The following is a 24,488-nucleotide window of genomic DNA, read 5'->3' on the forward strand; positions in this document are numbered from 1 at the left end:
TTTTTTTTTTCCCAAACTGATTGCATACTTCAAAGTACCAAGCTTTTCAAGATCCTCGTAAAACTAATTAATCAACCTTGCAAACTGCATATCTTCCTTTCAAGTAGATCCCACAATCCTTCTACCTTGGGGAATAATTTTCTTGTTTTCCTAGCATTTTCCCAATCTAATTATTGTACCTCTAAATAGGAGATTTGTTATTACACAACATGATTAATTAGATATGTTATTTCTTTATCAGGTGAGAAATCACCAAAGGATTGATGATAAGCTTATGAAATCAACAAAGGCTGTATAAGGCAAAATGCAATTACTTCTCAATTAAAAATCCATTTGACATATTTGAGAGATTAATAAACAAATTAGATTTGTTTCTAACAGAAATAATTGGATTTTTAAGAAAAGATGAATTATATTTGATACACCTCATCTTTATCTAAAGCATAAACCATAACAAAAGTATAAACTTAGACACCTAGAGGTAGCAAGACTTTATTTTTCAAACATGAACTCTTACGTGATTAGAGTTCTTAAAATATAGGAAGTAAATTAACAAAAAAAAAAAACACCAAAAAAAGGTAATTAAGAACTTGACAGTATGAACATTTTTTGTTCTCCTTTAAAAAAAATACACAATGACAAATTGGATCTTACCATCAATATAAAAAGTAATGTAATAATTTCAGAGATCCTTGGCTTCACGAAGCATCTTCATTTTTCTGCCTGAGTGCCAATAAATTCCTGATTTCTAGTGGTTCTGTGTGCATGTCACTACTGCTGACCTCTTGCGCTCTCGTGACATGGAAGTCTCGATCTAGGGTCAGACTCTGTCTGTTTCCACTTAACAAAATCAGACTATGTTAGTACATTGTTTAGGAATCTTGAGGCATTTTTGCAATTGGTGGCTATTTGCCCATTTTTCAAAGAACTGTAGGAAATAGAAAACTTCTGTAATGGGTCTGATACTTAAATGCGATGGAACTTGTTTCTTCAGCAGAGCTGAACCTGTCTTGATGCTGTCCTGTGACTTTTTGGGGCAGTTGATTCTTTCAGCAAGACTAGTTTCTTGTATTGTCAAGAGTCTGGAAAGCACAAATGAATGATAATAATCGACCATCTTCTGGCTAAATGAGAATGTGTTTTGCACAGAAAACTAGATCTGAATTGAGCTTTATTAATGCAAGTTTCAGGGTATGAAGAAATCATCTGAAACTGTAGGCTTTTCAATCAAAGAAAACTTTCATCATATTCAAACATTATCTGGAGAGCCATATGGATGACTCTCTGGCAATCTGCCATTTATCAAGCATCTGATCTATCAGTTTGTCTTCTCTTGAAAGCCGTATGGTAAAGGCCCACTGATTTTTCTTCTCAATCCTTAGCGATCAAGTAGACTTTAAAACAAGTAAAGATATGATTTCATTATTTTGAATTCATAAACGCAGAGTCAGTGAATAGCAGCTTCCAGACTTCAGCTTTAAAGCATGGCTAAAGACTGTAATCAACTTTTAAAGTCAAAAGACTCTAATATAGAAATCATAGTATGTGAAGGGAAAAAAAAATGTATCTGGTAGGATTTCATCATCCTAAGTTTTAATCTTAATTAATATTATAGATACTCTACAGTAGAAATGCAGAAGTATCTGTTTCCAACATTTTCTCCAGGATCTGTAGTATGAAGAATTACTGACATTCTTTTATTAAATACTTTATTTATGTATAAGTGAATATATGAGCTGATCAAAACTATTTACAAGCTTCCTTAAACTTTTTCAAACTGTTCTAGACTAAGGATTTTTTCTGACATAGGAAACCTACTATTCTGATGCTTTTAAGTAAATGTACAGAAGAAAAAACTGAGAGGAGACCCTTTGCGTTAAGGCATTTTGCTATTCTGTTACATACTTCCTAAAAATGGTAAGGAGATCTTCAATGGTTTCACTTGTATGCAGACTGACTGGAGTGTGTAATTTTTCATGTGCCCATTTCCAGGCCGCTGTGTTAATAATCTCTCATTTAATTTCCATCTTGGTGCTGTGTGAAATGTTTTATCTAATGACTTCCAAATACAGGTGAGCAGCATTTCTGTTCTCTTCCTGCTCGCTCCTACGGGAAGGGGGATAAAACAGTCATCTCACATCTTTGATAGACCCATCCATGGAATGAAAAGATTACATGGAATTAAGACTTATCCTTGCCTTAATATTCCAAATGGACTTTGATTTTTTTTAAATTTGTGATTCTTATTTGCAGTTGCAAATAATAGTGTAAAGTATCCATACATGTAGTTTAACATGGATGTTTTTGAAAATGTCTATTTTTATTTTTGAGGACGTTTAGTGTCACCAGACAAAAGACTAAAAATTACAGTTTAGATGGGAATTGAAAAGAAGTAAAATTTAGAGATGCATGAAAAGCAGGTAAGATGATTCTTGAAAACTCTTGATCTGAAATGGAAGAATAATTCCTACATTTCAATTTTTATTCATGTTTGATTGCTGTGTAAGTGTTTTCTGCTGACAGCTGTGTTAATTCTCAATTTATATTGAGGATTAAGAAAATTGCATTTAAGCAGAACAAATGTTCTTTAAATTCCATCTTGGGGAAACTTTGTAACTTATTTAATAATTCCCCTTCAAGTGTAAAATTTACAAAAAAAACAATGACAATAAGAACAGAAGATAAATATTGAATATGTTTTTGTGAGAACTTCACAATTTCATTTGAGTGGGGATTTTGATCCCTATGAATTTACCATGCTATTCTCCTCCAAGCATGTTCCATATAATTTATTTCACAATAGGAATTTGAATTCCTATTGTAACCTATTGAACCTATGAATTGTAACCTATTGAACCTATGAATTCCTACTGAAACCTATATAATCCCTTTTGTTTGCAAAATAAGTAATTCAGACTCTTATTGTTCATAGAAATAAAATATCTTGAATCGTAATTTGACTCATCATGTTACTTTATAAAATTGAATGTTAATACTAAGATTTCTGTTGTTGATCGTCTTTACAGTGTGACAATTGGATACGTAACTCCATTCAAGGATAGCTTTCACTCTGCAGTTTAGGTTCCAAATTATAATTTGCCTAGGTTACATATTACAGATGCTGAGATGACTTTGTTAGGGTTTGCATTTCATAGAAATAATGCTTTGCCAATCCTAGTTAAAAACTGGAATTGGGGTGCTTTTCAACTACCTGGAGCTCCAGAAATATTAAAAAAACTGAATTAGTTTGAAATTGTGAGTACGTTAGTTAAGAAGCAAGCAAATAACTTGAATAGCGGTCTGTCTATATCAAAATATTGAAGCCCCAGCAGAAAAAGCATCAACCTTCTGTAATTGCAACACTTTGCATTACTTTCTTCCATGAACGGTGGATGATGAGTGTCCTATGGATGTAATTGGAGATTATCTGTGCACTCAGCACAGAAGAAGGAGTATCTTCAACTAGTAGAATAAAGAAATTTGATTTTTTTTGGCAAAAGGGAATTTTGTCTACATTTCTTTAGAATGTATCAGCTATTCTCACTAAAAAAAATATAAAAAAAAATCATTATTACAGCAGCCAGCATCTGACATCAGAAAGCATTTTGGTTGTTTTGAGGTTTTTGTGTAGAATAAGGGCTGCATATTTTCCATGTATGACCATAGTTAATATTCCCATTGCTCAAAGAAAGGCTAGTGCTATGGCATATTTCTTTCCCCTATTTTACGGTTAGTGATGAATTTCATCTGGCATTCCACTTGGACCATATTTCACTGGAGATGATAGAAAGCTGAATGCTGTTGTGGTTTTAATTGGCTGTTTGATAGACAGCGACGTGTCTTAAGTGTTCTGGGATATTGTTTCATTTCAGTGTACTAAAGGCCTAATACAGAACCTATGGAGGCAATGGAAAAGCTTTTGTTTTAGCATTGGGCCCTAAAGAATTGCCAATACCTATTTGAAAAAACATGTACTTTTCAAACCAAAAGATCAGTCATGATTTCTAACTGACTGCAGTAACACCTTGATTGAAATAAGGTAACTTGGTATTTTCTACTATTAAAAAGGAGATTTTTTTTTCCCTTGAAGTTTCATAAGGAAATACGGACTAAACTTAAATTTTCTGCATAAGAGCTAATCCCATTTTCTTTGTACTCTTAATGCTCTGAAGCTCTGAATCTTCGCTCCTCCAGTTTCAGCAAATGAGTAATACCTGGAGGGACAGAAATTTCATATACGTATTTCCCCCGAGTTTGTCTCTTCTGCTGACTGCATGGCTGTCTCTCTAAAACCATTCTATCAATTGCTCAAGTGTGAATGCTGTGTAATATGTTTTATATCTAGGAGGTTGAAGCTTTGTTCTCCTACTGGGAGTTTCATATTTTGATGAGACAGCTTTAGTTTCTTTCTTTTTCCATTTCCTAGGAATCCCTAAAAAATGATCTTGTTATATAAGTAGTGCGGCAACTACAACTTCCTAGTTACTTACCTCTGTAATTTACTTTCCACAGTAAAATAGTAGAGACACCGTCCAGTCACTAGTGACAGGCTACAAGTTATTCATGGTTGTAGGAAGTACTATGCTCAAATATATATTTTGAAGTCTCCTCAAAATGTTTTGGTCTCATAAATGTGGTAATTTGTTTGTTTATATTACTTGTGCAGTGTTATAGTGTTTAAACCTCTTCATGGTCAATAACAATCTAAGACTTAAGACAGTTATCTGTGGTTTGGAGGTCCTGCACTGCAGTTGCACAAAAGCAGAGTGGGAAATCTGGGTGCTGGGATTTGTGTACGCCAGAACAGAGGAGCCCTGGTCTGCGTGAGGACCCAGGTATTTAGGTAAAATGCAAAATGTAATGCAGATGTGCGTAAATGTAGCACTCACCAACCATCAGGAACCGCTGTTACTAACTCTGGGCCCTTGTATAATGAGTAGAGTTCAGTAATGATTTAGTCATGTTTACGGTTTTGATATTCATGCTGTCTCAGCACCTACGCAAACTGTCATTTCCATTCTCTGGCTGTGCTCGTAGCGGATCAGGGGAGACCGTCAAGTCCACGAGAAGGAGGTTCTGCGAGGGCTGTTCAGAAACCGCGTGGAGCTGAGAGAGCTGCTGAGCCGGAGGCAGCTGGAGGCTGGGAGAACGTAAAGGGAAAGGAGCGTGTGTTCTGGGCCTGGCCTACGCCGGACGCGAGACCTTCCTTCGCAGCTCTTTGCGGAGCAGGGACGCTGAGCTCAGTGGCCCTGCGTGCTGGTGGAAGCAGAAGGATGATAGCAATCGTTATAACATTGAATTGAATTCAGGTGTTGTGACATGTTCGGTTCCTGGAGTTTTAGGGGCTCCCGGGACTCTGGGTGTTAAATGGAAGTCTCAGAAGCGTCTGCTTCATCAGCACCCTGCCTGCCCACTCGGAGACACCGGCGTGAGGGTGAGGAGCTCCCTGCTCCGGGGCTCCAGCCTTGCCCAGGCTCCTTCCTAGACCCTGACTGTGAGGTGCCCCGCTGGAGGAGATGTGTGGCTGCTTACACTGCAGCACAGATTGGTTTATTTTTTATTTAAATACTGTCCGTGGCCAGTAGTATGTGCAAATATACTGTATAGCATGGAAATAGTGTTTATGGACGACTTTTGTAGTTAGTGAGATGTTGGCTTACGTCTTCTGGCAGGTGTTTATATTACTGTCCGTGTTTGTAATTCATTGCATTGTGATTGGTTTTTGTCCATTTAAATGCAAGTTGTTTTTTTCTAGCTGTTCTTACATAAGCTGATATGGAGATCGGTTCCATAGTTAAATTGATGTAAGACTGAATGGAAAAAATCCTTTTGTTTGATGTTTAATTCAGTTCTATTTACTGTCTTCTTGGCCTTGCAATCAGAAAGAAGAAAGAGAATTACCTGTATTGATGTCAGTTATGTCATTTTTTTTCTATGACTATGTGATTTGTTCCATATCATATGTATTCTCCTGTGTATAGCATCCTTTCTGCTTTCCACATTGTGGCGTTGTTGTTGTAGGGTTTGGGTTTTTTTTTTTTTTTGGGGGGGGGGGGGGTGGTAGGGAGGAGGAGTGATGGTGGTGGTGTTACTACTTGTGCTTTTTAAACACTGTATAATTTATAGAGGGTTAAATACGAGACATAAGAAAGATGCTTTCCTTGAAACACTGGCCAAACCTCTCCTCGGACTGATGTGTTAGAGATCAGACAGACGTAATTCCTGAAACACAAAAATCTTTTTAGTTCGCTTTTCTGCAGAAAGTAGATATTACTTTTAATGAAGAAAACTATGACTTTGGTAATTAGTATTTGAACTGATATTGTGTTTTTTAAGGATTTTAGTATTTTTAAAGAATGAAAATGCAAACTAGAGACTATATCCACTCATTTATAGCTTCTGTCACATTAAAGGAACTGAACGTAAATCAATTGGAGTAAGCAAATGTAATGTAGCATTAGTTTCAAATGTCTGTTATATAGATAGTCTAAATTTAAAAGCAGATTTATTTTTTTTGCTTTACAGTGTTTGTAAAAGATACGTTTGGTTTCAATATTTTTATATTCAGAATGTTAGAAAGAATATGCTACGGGGAAAAGCCTGGCTGCTTGTAGCAGATCATTATGTATTTCAGCACAGTATGAGCGGTGTACTGGGTTGTGAGTGGAATTTGAGTTAGAAGACAAAAGAGAACTATTCGTGTTAGAAATACTCATCCCTAGCATACCTCACTCACTCAAGATGATCTGATCTGACTCCATCAATTCTTGAAACTACTTCTTTGCCTCTTCCAAATGTCAGTAAATCCAGAAAACATTTTATCTTGGCTCCAGCTGCTACAATCATGAGGGTCTCAAGTTTAACACGAGAGATTTCACTGATACGCCTATGTGAAGGAAATGCATATTTTGATTGGTATCAGAACAGTCTCAGGGGTTCAAGGATTAGAGAGCAGAATGCTTGGCCATGAAATAAGTGGAATGGAAACACGTAGCTATAGCTTTTTAGGAAGGTCAGACTCAGTTATTTCTTTCATTAGAGATGAACAACTTAGCAGCTGAGGCAAACCTGTACTTTTCTGTGGCACATGAGTGTGTACTAGCATCCAGCAAGAGGATGTTGATATGAAGATGTCTGTTTATCCAATGGACAAAGAATGTAGTAATTCTAATGAGTGTTTGGTGGTTAGGAATAGAAAGCCAAGGAAATGCATCAGAAATCCCCTAAACAAGAAAACACAACTATTTGTTGCTGTTGTTTATGCTGTGTCTGACAGAGTGATGCATTTTGTTTTTATTTTGTTCCCAGGACCATATTGTTTTTCCACGCTGCTGAGGACTTCTGAGATGGAAAACCATCTGCAAGTTTGCTTACAGATCAACCCCTTGTGAAGCCCAGGTAATGCACTGGGAAAATTATCATGTTGCTCTAGGGTTCTCAGAAGTCTTAATCCCTGAGTTTCTTTAGGGCAAAGCTCCTTAATGAAATCACAATATTTGGATGGCACAGTCCCCAGGATATGTAAACATGCTGCCTAAACAGCTGTTAAATAATTGTCAGTGTTTATTCAGGTTCTCAGTCAGGGAGAGGTAGATTTTAACACACTTTACGGTGGGATCTCCATAGAGAACAGAGTTAATCCTTCCTCCTGTGGTTGTGTTTCAGAACTGCAGTGCTCTTTTCTGAAGTCACTGATTTACTGTGTGCTGACTAAATGGTTTCTATCCATTTGCACCCTACTTTCTTTAGAACTTTTTTTTTTCTTACTAACATTGGATTTAGATGATTATTAGGGATATTCAGAGAACTCCATGAAACTGTTCTTTTAACAGACGGTGCAATCAAACCTGAAGTCTCAGCACAGTGATCTCTAAACAAGGCATGTTTCAACCAGTTTGTGTCCAAAATTGCATGCAAGACTTTGCACTTGTTCAAATGCCATGACACAGCGTGTAATATGGATATTTGCTGTAATACATCTGTACAGTTCCATACTGCTAGATGCCTAAGGTTAGGCTGGATGTGCCATACAGAGCATAATTTATTTTTGGACAGAAAGATATTTCAAGTGATAGAAAATGAAGTTAGGAACAATGTTTGAATCCACTAAAAGAGAAATAGTTTTTAGACATGTATTGTGCGTTTAGATCTTTGGAGCTTTGCACTTTATACTTTATATTCAGATTTTGTAAAATTAAGGAGGGAAAAAAAAAATCACTGGATCTAGTGGGGAGTGACTTTATAAGTGAGCTATCTAGTTTCCACATCGGTATCAAGCAGCTGATCATTACTTATGGCAAGGTTTTCCATTGGTATAAAAATTAAATGGTTATTTTGTCTTCATACTTCAACGCTCGTGAAATTTTCATAAGAGTTAAATAAATACAGCGAGACAATACATGCCTTCATGTCTTAAATGCTAAGATGCAAAAGGGTAAATATAATATGAAAACTGTTACTGGGTATATGGTCTAAATATGCGCAGTGATTGCTCTTGTCTAAATATTAGCTGTCTGTCTTAATGCTTTGCACTGTGGCATCATGACAGTATGAAGCCTGATGTGATATAAATGATGCCAATGTATGCACTGTTGGCATGAGCATCTGTCTCCTTGGCGGAGTCCAAAGGCAGCTCCTGGCAGCTTTGGAGTTGCCTCTAGGTCTATCATATGGTTAAGCTTCTGACTTTTCCTCTTTAGCTAAAGTCCACTCCATCTGGAACATATTAAATTCTCTTTCACCTTTGATGCTAGAGAAACACGTGTGGTAACATAGTGCATTCTGTGCTCAGGACTCTGGAGTTGCTTAAATAAGCCAGGTCTCCGTGCTTAGGAACGTTACACTTCTGCAGAGATTTGAAAAAACGCTCTGGATGTTACACACCAGAACTGAAATCTGAAAAAGGATGAGATGAAAATCACTGTTTCGTGTAAAACAAACAAGGAAATTACAGTGCAATTCGTCCTTTTTTTTTTTTTTTGGGAGGGGGGTTGGGCAGGTAGATGTAGAAATAGGAAAGGGGGAGAAAGGAGAAAGCAGTACTGAACTGATCGTATTCTGTAGTGGTATTTTACCTCTCAGTGCTGATTAGGCTGCTAGACAAAGAAAATCTGAAATGCATAGTCAGCATGAAGGAGTGGGAGGGAGGAGCGTAAAAACAGGCATCGTAGGTCAGATAAAGTTCAGGATTGACCCTAAAGGTTGTTACAGATCAAGGCATATTATAGCCCTGATATTTAGCCACATTATACAAAGGTTTGACTCAGCTATAGGCATTAAAGGAAAAAAAGTAGATGATGTACTTTGGACTCCTAAAAAGTAGTCGAAAAATGTGGGCAGTGGTCGCTTTTTTTTTTCCAGTTTCAGCAGATCTTTCATTTTCTTAAATAGGTGCATAAGCATTCTATATAGAAAGCATTAAGACACCCAGTTAGCACACCAGAGGATTTGGTCCATACCCTGCTAAAACAACTGAATCTGAACCTTAAAAGTACTAGCGCATATCAGCATCATACTGTACTAGATATTGCAGAATGAAATTACTCCCTTCCTGCTTCTTGGACTAGTTCCTTTGCTGTAAGGGCCAAGGGTGACAAGTTTCAAGTCATAGCTGTAGCGGGATCCAGGCTTCATAAGAGAGAGCAAGAGAGAAACTGAAAAGCTTTCCAAAAAGATTGAGAAACTCACAATGGTCATTCATTTTTGATTGCATCCTTTTCCTTCTTTCAAGCTCTCATATAGCTATTTAAACAATGTTAATGCCTCGCAGTGTCCTGGTAACATCTGTGTAGCACAGGAAAAAGGGAAAGCTTGTAGAAGTTGAAATACTTCAGAGTCCCTGTCACTGAAATAGACCACCTTTGGTCAGAGTTACAAAACCACTGGCAAAGTGGTCCACTGGAAGATGGGGGGGAAATAGCTTCTTTGTGGTTCAAGCGAACAGCTTGTTCACTCATCTTCTGGATCCCAGCACACTTCTTTGGGTCTCTGTGGCATCTGGCTGACTTCCTTTGGTTTCTCTTCACACTTTCTGTCACACCAGGAGAGGGCTGTACATGCTGCTCCATCCTGCCCTGCCAATTACAGCAAGGGGATAATGACACTGACTCTATTCCAGTGCTGGCTAGGCTTAGAGCTGATTAGACAGATGGGCAAAAAGAGGAGGAAGACTTGACTCTAACTTTGAGGACTGAGATCTGAAAGGTTATTTATATATGACATATATTCATATATGACAGAAGGTTATTTTTCCTTCTTATGAGGTATAGCATAGGCATTTACGTGCTTTTTTATGGTAAAGTCAGATTTTAACAAAAATCTCAGTTTCCTGTCTCTTTTTCTGGCTTGTCTAATATATCCCAGTTCTTGTCAGTGAAGGTGACTTATACAGACAAAAGCAAAATGTTCTTGGGAGCTACCACGTTGATAAGACTTACTTAGAGCTCTTTGTAACGTCCTCCCTGGCAGAAACAGCACGCCTGAATGTTTGGACATTTATTTTTTCAGCACAGTTTGAAACTCATTTGATTCTGTTAGCCTCTGAGGATCATTCAAATCAGTCCAGGCAATCCATGAACCCTGACATCAATTTGTCTGCCAAAGTCACCAGTTTAATAAATAATGGTATTAGCCAGGCAAAGGTTATGTCCCTTTAATATTCATATAACACTTCACTATGTGTTTTTATATCTTGTTTGAGCATTCACCTGGAAAGACAGCAAGCTTGAAAAGCTTATTTTGAAGAGAGCAGTGCTAGTTGCCAGGTTGTCACGCAATATGTTGTTTCCCTTCCTCTGCTGCATATCTAGGAGGTGAGCTTCTGTGATGGAGATAACTGAAGACAGACACTAATTTGGGGTTTGACATTTTACAGACAAAAATAGAGGCAAAATGAAGAATGTTGCTACAGGTATAAAAATAAGCAAGAAAAAAAATAATCAGAAATGGAGAGAAGCAGGTGACTTTGTGAAATAAAAGAAACCATTAAGAACAGCATTGGAATTCTAGTTTACTGTAGAGTCTTTTCTTCATTAGCTATGGGGATTTCAAACCGCTGCTGAGTCTTCTAAATAGGTGCTGATGATCCTTATACTTACTAGTGAAACCCTTTTTCTTTTTCCACACTGGGTTTAGAATCTTACGTACTTGTAAATGTAGCTGCCAGATTATATAACTGCCAGATCATGCAACTCCTACACAAATTCCCAACAGAAATGGGATTAACTGAGGAGGTACATACTTCAGCAGTCAATGTCTTATAGACCAAAAATTGGCAAAGGTACAGCAACAAAAAAATCTATTCCATAGTCTTTAGTTTCTGCATTTCTGTCTTGTCGCTGCATTGTAAGAAAGGTTAGAAAATGAGAATTACTGTGAAGTTATCGTATAAATTAACTGCCACTTACAGATAATTGTAAGATCTGAAGACATAATGTTAAAAGCAGAATAAGCATACCCTTTAAAATATAAAGTTGGCCTGTTTTAGGAAAAAAAGAGTTATTTAAGAAGGGAAAAATTCTTAAAGGAACCTAACAAAGATGGTTAGAATACTGATGACTCTCTCCTACACTCACCCTGGGAATCCTTTGGTGTAGATCTGTCACTTTTTTCTTGACGGATGTATTTTGTTTTAGGCATGTTCGGGTAATAAATGCTGTAAGTGTAGCCTGCTGCACAACACCAAGAGCCATCTCAGAATAATAGAAAGTTTAGAGCGTGAATCCATCCATCACAAGGGAAGACTACCTGAGATGTGTGAATCAAATAAATGTCTGTATACGACTCAGAAGCTGATAGCAACTTCATTTATTTTGTGCTTTAAAGGAGATGAGGGTAACTTTCAGCCTAACTTCACCAAAATAGCCCTAGCCTTTAAACTTCCCATCGCTAAAGCCAGGAATGAAAGAAAAGGGGACCTTTTTTACACTTGATAGGTAGATTTATGTGTGATTTGGGATAAGGTATAACAAAGAGAATATATACTTTTTCATACAGCATTTTCAGTCTTGTTCCTTAGCTCATCATGAATGAATTTGAAGGCTATATAAAATTCTAATTTTAAATCTACTTATTATAATTTAATATTTTTATTTTGTAAGTTCTGAAGGAGCCAAAAACTATGTAGTTCTTACTCCCCATATCTCACTCTGTAGATCAAAACCATATGAAGTAAGCAAAAAAGGGTCAGTAAGAGTAGGGATACAAAGAAGATACAGTGGAAGGACAGACAACTTGTTCAATGCATATGTTCTGGCTTGTTGGTTTTCTTGTGGTTTGAAAATAGGAGAATCTTAGAATAAAAACCTGGCAATCTGGTTTTTTGTGTTTGTTTTTTTTCCATGGAAAACCAGTTTTAGTCTAACATGGAATTGCTTGCAGTTACTTAACTGTTTCTTATACTTAAAAGTATTTTGCATTCATAGTTTAAAGAAATGTAAAGAGAAGGATGAATATATATATATATATATAAAATAAGGGTATAGCTACAATGTTTGTTTTTTTTCCAGTTAATGATTTAATTGAATTAATTTAAATATCTGGCCTTCTACGTAAGAGAAATGCTCTGTTCTATCAACCATATTTTTTTTTTTCTGCTCAAATTATTAATATTTTTTGCTTGTTTGTGAAGCCAGTAGAGACTTTTCCAGGTCTGAGTTCAGGGTATGAACAAGTTTGTTCTGTGACCTTGCCTGTCTCCTTTTACTTTGGTTGAGAAGTAGTGAGAGGGTAAAATGTGTTTTCTTGTGGAATAAAAATCTGGAGCTTAGTACAGGTTTTCTTTTGGCAAACTTGCTAATGATCTATTTTAAACACATTTTTAAAAAGTAGCTTCCCAGTAGGAGACGATTGTAGAGGAAGACAGCATTCTAATTTTGCAACATGTTTGATGAGGGAGAACAGCATATATGAGGAAAGCCGTAAAATCTGAGTGTTGTCTCTCTCTTTAGATGCCTAGATAAATGACAAAGATCCTACTAAGCCATTTCTTTTTAGATGTAGGTACTGCAGTTTTGCTTTCATGTTTCAGAGAGGTTATGCTGCTTGTACAGGACCATGTAACCAGTCAATAGTAGAGGTAGGAACAGAATTCCTGATTTTCTAGCCTACAATATGCTCAAGGCACTGTAGAATAAAGTTGTAAAAGAAGGCCAGTCATGAGCTCTACACTCAAAATACAATAAATTTCTTGGACTACACCTTCATTTTCAAATGAGTTGGATTTTCTTTAAATTAACATTCCTTATGCATAGTGATTTCTCTAATTATTGCTCCAAGTTATTTTTAGAAGTTATAACAAAGATGAAAGAACTGTAGGAATAAAATCTATGTGTGTCTTTGAAACTTTTATTCCTTAGATGAATCTCCATGTACCTAGGGAGATCTGTGCTCAAAAAGCAAGAGAAGAAACATAAGTGATAAATAACTGGAAGTGTGGAGTTTCAAGTGAGATGAAGGGGGTATACTAGCATATAGGAAGAACTGTAAGCAGAATGTATGGCAATGAACTTTCTGCCGAGAGAAGAACGTTATAACGAGTTCTGCAAGGCGGGTGTTAAAATTTATGGAATGAATTTTCTGTATGTAAAACCTACCTATCATCTCCAAAAAACTAAAAAAACTAATACTGAATCAACTAGTTAGGCTGTACAGTGCTGAGTGACCAAATGCCCTTCAAATTCCTCATCCCCCAAGGACAATGGTTTTTGGAAGGCATTGAGTGGTCCACAGTCACTGGCCTCTCTCTGGCCCACATACCGTTTTGTGTCCCCTCGAGCAATGAATCTCATGCTAAACTTGCAGGGAGTAAAAAGAAAGGGAGGTTAGGAAAGGTCTGTGGGAGATAGTGAGCTCTCTCTGGTGCTTTTATAGCAGCACAGTTTTGACAAGAGAAATATTTGACAAAGAGAAGGTAAGTTTTTATTTCCTTTGTGTTTTCTGGACGAAATTAAAATAAGACATCAATGATATTTTTTGAAGTAGAATCATGTTCCAAAATTATTAGCCTTGCCTTAAGACTAACATCCTACAGCATCACTGGATACTAGAATCTCAAATACCTATTAATCAGTAATTAATTTGATTACTAATTAATATTAGTATGTCTAATATTAAACTGACTTCCTCCATTATAAAAAGAATTTTTGGTGTCATATGTTTCTGACCTACGAATTCCTAATTAATTTGCAAAAGGATAATACTTAGAATACAGGAACCAGAATACTTAGCTGCCTTACGATGGAACATGAAAAAACTCTACACAGGTTCCCATCATCTGTATGGACTAAAGTTAGGTTACCTTTCTAGAGCAGAGAAGAATGGTCAGGTTGCAGACTGTCTTAACAGCTATCTCTTGCCTAAAATTCTAACGTCACTATAACGGGTTAGGACAGCAGTGTCAAATTCAATTACTCATTTAGGTCAGATTGAGTTTCCTTGATGGCTGTAGGACTGTTAGGGAACAGAAACATGATACGGTAATGAAAATAAGTTTTGATATAGGAAATAAATTGATAAATGACCAGAAGATTATTTTGTGGCCAGTTGACACAAGGCTTATTTGTAGCTTGGTAGCCAACTTGGTGCCTTTTTCAGTAACTCAGCAGTTTTGAAAATTAGAAAAAATTAGCACAGACAATGTCAAGGCAAATCACTGTGGTAACATAAAAGGGAGGTAAGTGATTGCTGATCTAGGAGACATTTGGGCTCAGTTTCTATAGCAAGTTTCCTTCCTCCCTGAGAAAAAAAAATCCTGACTGCTTTTGTGGTATGGACAGCTCATGTTGATGTTGCACGTGGGTAGGATTTTCATGCAACTCTAGATACTTAGATAACAGACATTTGGTGTTATGAACAGAGAAACAATGATTTTATTGCAGGACATAAGAAAGCACCATGAAAAATTATCCGCTTATTTCCAGTGCACAAGGAACATGGAGTGGAGATGGTCAGGTAAGACAGGGATATGGATATGCTCTGTCCATGTATTGCTGAGGAGAGAGCAGACTAGTTTGGAAAGGTAAAAAGGAGGTCTCCCAAACTTCACACCTCAGTCTGCGATCTCGTATCAGTAAGAAATGGGAACTTCAGAAATTAAGCTCATTGGAAAAATGAGCAAATCTCGGGCTGTTTCTAAACTGACTATTTTTATGTTACCGAAGTAGTGCTGGGTCATAGTAGTTGAAGTATCTGGGCTGGAACTAGCAACCAAGAAGCTATAACTAATGTGACTGATTTCCTCCTGTGAAATATATGCATGCCTGGGAATTAAGTTATGCTGTTCAGCCTTACTTTGGCTATTCCGAGAACTCTGGAGTCCTTATTACTTTGGGTCCATCCCTGACACACTCATTACATATTCCATCCTCTTTTCTTCATTGAAGGACAACCATCTAAACATCTTATATAATACTGGTGCACAACTGATCAAAGCTGGCTTATAATGAGGGCTCACAAATATTCTTGTTTCATAAAAAATGGTAAGGCACTCTCCTTTTTGATCCTTAAGTTCAAATCATATTAGCATTTGAATGTGCTGGCATTACGTAGCATAGAAAAGAGAGATCAGATGACCCAAGAAAAGATACTGAGAAAACAAGACAAGAGATGGCAAGATAATATACAGAGTCAAGGTCAAGGCCACGTTACTGTGTGTATCAGAGATGCTTTGAAGCATGGAAATTATGAAGGGTGGAAAAGTGGGAGGAGGAGGAGGCAGAAATAGCTTATAGATGATGTCATGAAATCTTCCAGGAATTAGTGGTCTCTTGAGATAAGAAGATGATGGCTCTACAGAAATAGCTGAAAGCCATTATGCTTTCCTGAACAAAGAGTTAATACCTGTGTGAGAAAAGTATTCTGTAAGTGTATACGATTCATAGTTGGGGCATACATTTGGCTTGAGTAGTTTTTTGCAAACCAAAGGGAATTCCACAGGAACCAAAAGAATCTGTGATACGAAATTGAATTCAAGACAGGGTTTTAGTCAAAAATGAAGGAAGAAGGAAACAGGAAGCATCCTGTGAAATAATTCTGGTTTTAGGTTGGTATTACTAAACTGGTAAATTTCAGTGTGTTTTGCAGTTACCGTTTTAATCAATTCCTGCAAATGGCATTTTTATTATAAAGCTTAACAAAAAGAATCAAAACATATCTCTATATCTTGCTTTAGATCAAAAAAAAAGGGGGGGTTGCCCTAAAATTCAGTTACATCACATTTTGATTTGTTTCCCATTAAATAAAGTGAAGAAGAAAATAACCAACTTTCTTGCCAAATCGTTTTTCTTGGACACAGCTCTCATTAAGCTTCAGCATATAGTTGCTTTTATCTACCATATGTACCTATGGCTGTTAGAGTTGGAAATTCAGGAAAAATGCCTTTTTCAGAAAAATAATCTGAAAAGAAAGGATCAGAGGTCTCACTTGTACAGAGAATGCTGCATGCTTGTATGTAATATTCTGAGTGCAGTAGTAATTATCTAGTATTGTTCTCAATCTTCTGCAGTACAATAACATACTTAATACCTTGAAAAAGAGAAGGAAGATAGGTCATATTTCAGACAGGAAGAACTGGAAAATGCTTGAATCCTGATTTAGTACTGGATCTTTTTATCTTGATTTTAAAAAAAAAAAAGCATCTTTGAAAGAGTGCTGGCTGTTCATATATCACTTTCTTCTTGGTTTCTGCTTTCTTGGTTATTATATCTTGAGGTGTCAATTGCACACATGGAGAATAAAGACAGCATTTTCTATTACGATTTGTAGTTTATCCTCCATAAACTCACATAATTGTCCAAGTCATGTATGATGCATCATTGTCATTGAATTGGGGGGTTTTATTTATTTATTTATTTTCGTGAAAATACTTACAATTGTGGGGAAGCACAGATTTGAAGAAATGACTTTTATAAGTATTTTACAAGCATTTATAGTGAGTTTCTCCCCAGGGTCTGAAATGGAGGCGTACAGCTAAGAGCAGAATAGGTATAGTTCGCTACAATTCTTAAACACATTTTGACTATATCTACTGGTGGTGAAGGGTCTCTTTGATCCGGTCAGATCTGATCAATGGCCAGAGTAGTCATAGTATCACAAGTAATGCTTTTGGGAACTTCCTTCTGGCAGGAACAGGCAGAATTTACCTGAGAACTCATGAGTGAGATGAAGAGAGCTTGGTCTATCTCCTATATTCAACTTAGGCATTCGGTTGTTTTAAATGATAAGGACACCGTACAGTATGCTTTGAATTAATTCTTCGGTAAATTGTTTCAGTTTTATGTTGGCTTCTTGATCAGTAGAGAGAAGTAGTAAAGAGAAAGAAAAAATCTTTGTTTCTTCTATTTCTTTAGATCTCTTACAGCTTCAAATTCTCATTTAATAAAAAAATAAACCACCAACAACAACAAATTTATTTTCAACAGCAGAGCAAAAAATATCACTTAAAATGGCTTAACATTTCATTAAAGGTATATAAAAACAAAACATCTAAAACATTAGGACTATTGTATTAAAATTTGCACTTCAGTAGCATCTCTGTCTTCAACTTGAGGCAACTTTAGTCTTTATATAGACCAATTCCAAACTGCTACTTATTGTCTTTGTCCCATTTTGACAGCAGCGATTGTGGTAGAGTTTACTATTCTAATGGAAAAATAAGAGAAAAAGTTTCTTTTGAAGTTTCTTTATTTAGTTTGAAGCCTTTTACTGCTAAGCTAAATGTACATAAAGAAAGGAAAAAGAACAAAACAGATACAAGTAATTTCTTGGTCAGGTATTGAAGCCACTGCTGTGACCACATTCTCTTATCAGGCTTACAGAGATCTAGAAAACTTGTTGTAGTACTATCTTGTTGAAAATAATAATCTGTATTGCCTATCTGCTAAGGTGTTTACAGCAGTTTGGGGAGAGTCGGCTTGCTAAGCCATTAACAAATTAGACTGGGATGAGGGTGGAGTAACAAACCATAGAAGAACAAAAATGGTGTAAAGAGAAGAGGCTTGAGGAACAAGTTATAAAAAGTAGCATAAGATTCTTTTCGTCTGCTGTTAGATTAGTGCAGAATAGTTAGCAATGTCATTCAGGCGAGATATCTCTGTACTTCAGTGACAATATCTGTAAAAATCATATAAATGCAGCAGTAGATTCCAGGAACCCGAACTGATAGCATACCTCAGTCTGTTAGCCTTTTGTTCCCTTAGATTTCTGATATTTATGGATTCCAAATTTTACTGCATAAAATTGTATGTACATTAAATTTCCAACTTTTTTAATGGTAAGCCCAATTTCATCTGTGTGTGTATATATACATATTTGTAGCAAAGTTGGGATGTGTTATGCAGATACATTGGCTGGATGAAATGGCTCTTTTTACAAAATCCATTATATGAATATGATAGATTCCAAAGCAAAGGAAAACAAAAACAAATGTCCAAATGTTAAACTGTCATGAAACAAAATTGTAAGAGCTATCAGGGAGGATGTCATTAACCTTCCTATCAGTTTTCTGTAAACAGATGAGAAATTTTCACTTGGAAATTAATTGCAGGGTAAAGTAAGGATGATTCCCAAAGTGCAAATTCACGCTCCTATTGTTTTCAGTGAAGAATGTGCTATAAAAACTTCAGCTCACTCATATACTGGACTGTGCAGCTCTGCTGTTGGCAAACTGCTCAGACAAAATCCTGCAGAATATCTGCAGCATGCTGTAGAAACAGTGATGGAGCATAGATCAGAATGTATATGATAAAAACTACTTTGTTTAAAATTCTGTGATCATAAAGAATGAATGGATTTTGGACTGGAAAAGCAAACAGCCAAATAATTTGTATCATCTTTGCAATATGTATGGTACAGCTTCTAACGTTTCTAATGTGTCACAGATGGTCTGGTTGGGCAGAAGGACTGCCAAAAGTGAATGTATGAAATTAATCTCTTTTTCACCATATCTTACCATCTGCTGCCAGTTCATTACGTCTGTTACTAATAACAAATAATTAATAATAATTGCAATAATTTAATTAATATGTTCCTGCTTTGTTTTAAACAATTTTTATTGGGGCTTACTGTTTTAGACTCCTTTTTTTATATGTATGTGTTAAAAAAGATTTAACCCTTTTTCTGGGTTACCTAACATGTAAGTTAATTGTGTGTCTATTCTTAACGATTATATATAAGCTCTAACAAAGTATCCTTGTCTAGGAAGTCTCTGGAGTCACTGAGGCTGAGGAATGGATTTTAGTTTTGCTGGATTTTAATTACAGTGAGCCTAGTTGACATGTTAATATTAGGTAAAGCCTAGCTGTGTAATGGTGACAATCTCTAACTAGCAATGTTATTGTTCTAATACTGTTCTTTCAGAGAGAGAATTATATGCAACTTGGAAAAGATACAATATTTTTAGTTTATTCTATTTCCACAATGTATTTCTCCAATATTTCTTTCTGCTTTCATTTTTTTTCTTCCCACAAATATTTCTCATTCATTTTTGTTGCAGATGTGCCCTTTTCAGTGTTTGCTGATTATCATCATATTAACTCTTTACTTTCTATTAGCAAATCGTGGCTTAAAAAATTCTGATACCATAATCTTGTATCAGTGCTACTAGTTTTCAGGCATCTTAAATATTTTATTATGGGTAATAACTACAGTTTTAACATCTTTTTCTTGTAAGCATTTTTTTTTTCAAACTTAGTAAAGCATAACCATATTTCTAATAGGATGAAAGGTTCTTAAAATGACCACAAACACTGTTCTTGATGATTTGACTTCTTCGTATGTGTATGTTACTTCAGTGATTTGGCCCAGGAATATTTAGTTACTTATTTTCTTTTCCAGTAGATTCTTATTTTTTCCTATACGATGCTTTATGCCTAGTTGCGCCTTCTAATACCCAAGCACTCATTGCTGTGTCAATTTGTGAAGTAGGCTAGCCCATTGGCTGGGGTAGGGAGACAAGGGAACACGACTTTACTAGCTCTTAGGTTGCATCCTGCTCTCCTTCTCCTGGCAGGAACTGAGGAACAAGAGCAGTGCTTCCCACCTGAGGGTGCGCCAGCCGCCGCTGGACTCATACGCTGGAGTGTATCTATGACTTCTGCTTTTCTGTTGCTTTCTGAGGGCATGTAGGAAAGGCCAGGACTGAAGTATTGCATCGTACTTTAGTCTCTTAGAGATTCACAATATATTACTCTACTATCTGTTTTCAATATATTAAGCATTGTTTAGTTCTGGCATATATTAAAAAGTGGTCTGATTGATGTCATGTAAAACCGACAAATGATGATTCTTTTATAAGTAGCATCTGCTTTTGTTTTTGATAAATATTTACATCGAGGAATCATAATCCCATAAAAAAAACCTCTCTTTTTAGAACAGGTAATATTAATTCTGTAGCATTCATTTATTCTGTAAATTCAGTGCAGCTTACTTTATTCTAATTGAACTCATCTCATTCAGGGTAAGATGAAGGAAGTGATGAAGTTATTTATTATGTAGTTTGTCTGAACAGAAAATTTCCCTTCCTCTCCTCCCCCACATTTGAATTTAGCTTATAATTTAGGAAATGACATGCAGGTCATATTATATGTTGCCCAATACATCTGGGTGGAATTTCTTGTATCAGAGTGATCTGTGGGAGTTCAGATTTTAATTTAGAAGTCCCCAAAGAAAGTTTTGCTGGGATTATTCTTTTTAACCTTCAACATTACATCTGTCTCTCAGTATAAATGTTCACTTTTAATAATTCGCTTAACATATGGCCTAGATACACTGCAGCAATGGATCCCACATGTTAATTATGCGTAAAACAACACAGGAAATAGTTGGTAAGTGTTCTAGGTGTTGTTCTGCATTGCTTTTTGCCTCTCTTTTTTACAGTAATATGTAAAGTTTTGAGGCAGTTTCCTAGGAATGATTCTGCAGAAAAATAACATGGGAAAAAGGCATTGGGCAGCAGGCTCAGCAATTCTCATTATTTCTTCTGTAGCAATGCATTTTTATGAAATTACATGGCTCTGTGTACAAGGATACCTAATCTTACCCGCTTCCTTTTCAGAATGTTTTTTCTGAGAATGTAAGATGCTATTTTGCACTATATTTGCAATAAGCATCCTCAAAATACAGTCAACTTGGCAAGTTTTGATATGATTTCATTTAGTTGTTGTAACAAATCAAGTTGCTAAACTCTTTCTCTTTGAAAGAAGTTGTCTTTGAGAAAGTTTTGAGTTTTCATAATACAGTTCTCAGTTTGTTTAATATCAGGTTTGTGTACTTGTGCATTTCTGTATAAAGCAATTTCTAAATCCTTAGCTTTCTACTCTGTAAGATACATCATGACAACAAATGCTTCACTGACCTCATAGTATATGAAACAAATGCATGTATCAGAAATATTCCTCAGATAATTACTAGAAAATAAAATATTTTAGAGCTGTCATGAAACTCACTATACCAAAGTGAAATCTCACTGTTATGTGACACTGCAGGAGACTTTTTAAAATCAATTATTTCCCTCTCCTTTTCCATAACGTCAAGTTTGATCGTGACTGCCTATCGTGTATTGTATCTGAAAAAGCAAAGCATGAATTGTATTTTGCAAACTAAGCAACAGCAAATAACATAGCAGGTTTTTTGTAGTGGTAGTTTCTCATTAAGGTTGAAAAGGCTTAATGCATAGGTTTTTGGTTTAAAAAAAAAAAAGTGAAAGAATGATTTGCATATGTCCATAGAGGCCTTACTACTTATTTCAGTCATCTCTGGATTTTTCCCATCTGTGTACCATGCTGAGGGCTGCAGGACATTCTGGAGTTCTTACTGTAAGGGAAGACAAAGAAGAAATTAATTTTGTTTCCTGAGTACTACTGAGTAGGTGCTTCTACATCCCCAAAAGCAGGGTATGCAGGAAAAATGGCTTTTCTGTTTCACTTTGGAAGGCCTAAATTTAGATGCACTGCAGAAATGTGATTCAGAATACAGTAAATGTTACTTAAAAATTGAAATACCAATTTAAAGAAGCATTAAAGTCTTGTAAAATAGGTTTCTTTTCTCACCATTTGCTTAGGTTTTGTTAGTGCTAGTCACACATAATCCTTTTTGTCTTCTGTGCCAACAGAATTTTTATCTGTGTGTTCACAAAAAGTGTATGGGGGAGCATATCAGAGTTGAGGAGTAATATGAATTGGATGTCACTTTTGGTGCCACTTGCATAATCTGTAATAGCAGAGCCATCTAATAACCTGTGTTTCTTGCTGGCAGCTCGCTGAGCTGGCTCCGTAGGTTCTTGCTGTTAGCCAGGAGCTGTTTTGCTGACAGAACTCCGGAGTTTTCCTAGGTTTGGCGGTATGATGAATTCTGGCCGGCTGTGCTGATGGTGCTGGGGAGAGCAGTTAAGTTGAAGTCCTCAGATTCTGTTGTAATTATGGGTTTTAGCAATACCAGAGTGCAGTGAGGAAATCACACTCTTTCCATTTGCTTTCACGAAGGAAATATAAACAAGATTATTGCACAGCTGATTCTTCCACTGCTGGGTTCTTTCTCAGTAGGCAGTAAGGTAATTGTTGCACAGCCTGTGTATCGCATTTCTTTTCTGCCTTATGTACTCCATCATACTGTTTCAGTATTGTCAGTATTAGCTTGATTTTCTCCCATAGACCTTAACAAAGGAAAACCAGAATTTGATTCCAAATCTTCCTGGCAAGACCAAAAGGTCCCATCGCAGGCTGAAGTCCCGTCTTCATCCGGAGAACTGAATATGTCTGGTAGGCTAACGTAGTTCATTTTTGTTTGTTCCGCTGACGCGGCTGCACAGCCTGCCGTGTTCTGGGAGCTGTGCTCGTTCCGCAGGTCGGAGTGCTGCCTGTGCTCTGCTGCCGCCACGCTTCTCTGAGGGACGGCAGTGGCCCGGCCAGCCGGCCTCTGAGGTCAGGTTGCCAGAAGTCCCAACTGTGGCTGCTCCATCATCTCTTCACCGGCACACAGTGGAGGTCCTTTATTTATTTATTTATTTATTTTTAATGCAGTCTCGTTTGGTTGTTTTAATAGCTGGGCTGTTTTCTCCCCATTTGTTTTTCTTCTCCAGAAAAACGAATTGCTGATTGTCAGCTCACGGGTCAATTTTAACTGTACTATGTTTTAATCTGCTCCATACTTGCTACAAATAAGAATGCAACCTTTGCCTTCAGAAAGCATCATATTTAGTTTATCATTCTCAGCTACTAGCGGGACCATGACCTGCACAGAAGTATTCTGCTAATGTTCCAACTAGCAGGTTTGCGGCAGTGTTTTATCACGACTAATAATACGCGTTCAAAAAATTGTTATTGATGTCGAGTAGACTTGGCAATGAACGCTAAAATAACTGATTTTTCAGCGTATAATAAGAAAGCACCTGAGCGTCAAGCTGAAATTTAATTTCAAAGGTACACGTCGGTCTTGGAATGCTGTTTGGGGCAACAGCTGTGGCGGTCATTTCAGTGGGAAGCCCTTATTAAGGCAGCGGAGGGCTAGGTGTCCGCCCGCGCTGGGTGAATGGACTTGCTTGTGGTGCAGTGGGAGACGCACCTGCCTCCTGTAGGGTATCCCGCCGAGGCGTTTGTTTTCGAAAGCACTTTCCTCTCTCTGGCGATGCCGGTATCACGATTAACTCAGACCAGATGTTTAACCTTTAGAGGGATGGAGTTAGATGACGTGTCCTAGCCACAGTATCAATTTAAACTTACGTATGAATTTTATGCGTATGTACACACAGCTTTGTGAAGTGTGGACTCCTCGAAAAGGAATAATTTTTCAAAAGCTTTAAACAGATAAACAGATTTGCTGATGAATTCAAACTGATATTGCTGTCTGGTTTTTCCTAGGAGTCTTAGCATTGCTGACAGCTATGTTTTGTGTTTTATACCTATATATGTTCATTAACATAGAAATGCTCTTGAAATGTTTGAAGAAAGGGAATACAGACTCAGGCAGAAGGTTTAGCGCTAGTTTAGCTTTCTATGACGTATTTCCTATAGAAGTAATCGTTCAGTTATTATTTCATAACGTGGTTCTTTATCCACCCCACCAAAATTGTGAGTAAATACCAGTCACAAATCAAATAGCTTTTTGTCTTGTAGAGTTTTTTCCTCCAGTTTCATTATTCTTATGTTAGATGTCATTGCTTGTATATCATTTTATCTTATTAAAATTTGCTCTTCTAAATTACATTTTTAATAGGATTTGAAAACAAAGCAAATTTAGGCCCACTCTTTTTAAATCTATGGTAAGGATGCGTATTGCTCTCATGTTAATACAGTATCTAATTTGACATTCTTCACTTTATGCTAAGTCAGAGCTTTTTGTTGCTAATGTACTAAATCCCTCATTCCAAAGCAAAAAGGCAAGGGAAAAAAACCAACAACAACACCGTCATTAAAATAAATATTTGATTCAAACAACAGGGGAAACTCCCAATGGAATGGCAAGAAAAACATAAAAAAGCGCAAAAGTCCAAAGTATAT

The 24,488-nt window shown here is 36.6% G+C and overlaps 1 protein-coding gene across 1 annotated transcript in view; it reads left to right on the forward strand.

Moving 5' to 3' along the window:
* Positions 1–24,488, forward strand: part of LOC310880977 (uncharacterized protein) — a 1,343,899-nt gene that overhangs the window by 450,775 nt on the left and 868,636 nt on the right. The window contains exon 10 of the mRNA XM_083797545.1: positions 7,309–7,398. The gene's annotated coding sequence lies outside the window, so the exon portion shown is untranslated. The remainder of the gene's footprint in view (positions 1–7,308; positions 7,399–24,488) is intronic.

Source organism: Anser anser (assembly GCF_964211835.1).
Source record: "Anser anser genome assembly, chromosome: 13".
NCBI lineage: Eukaryota > Metazoa > Chordata > Aves > Anseriformes > Anatidae > Anser > Anser anser.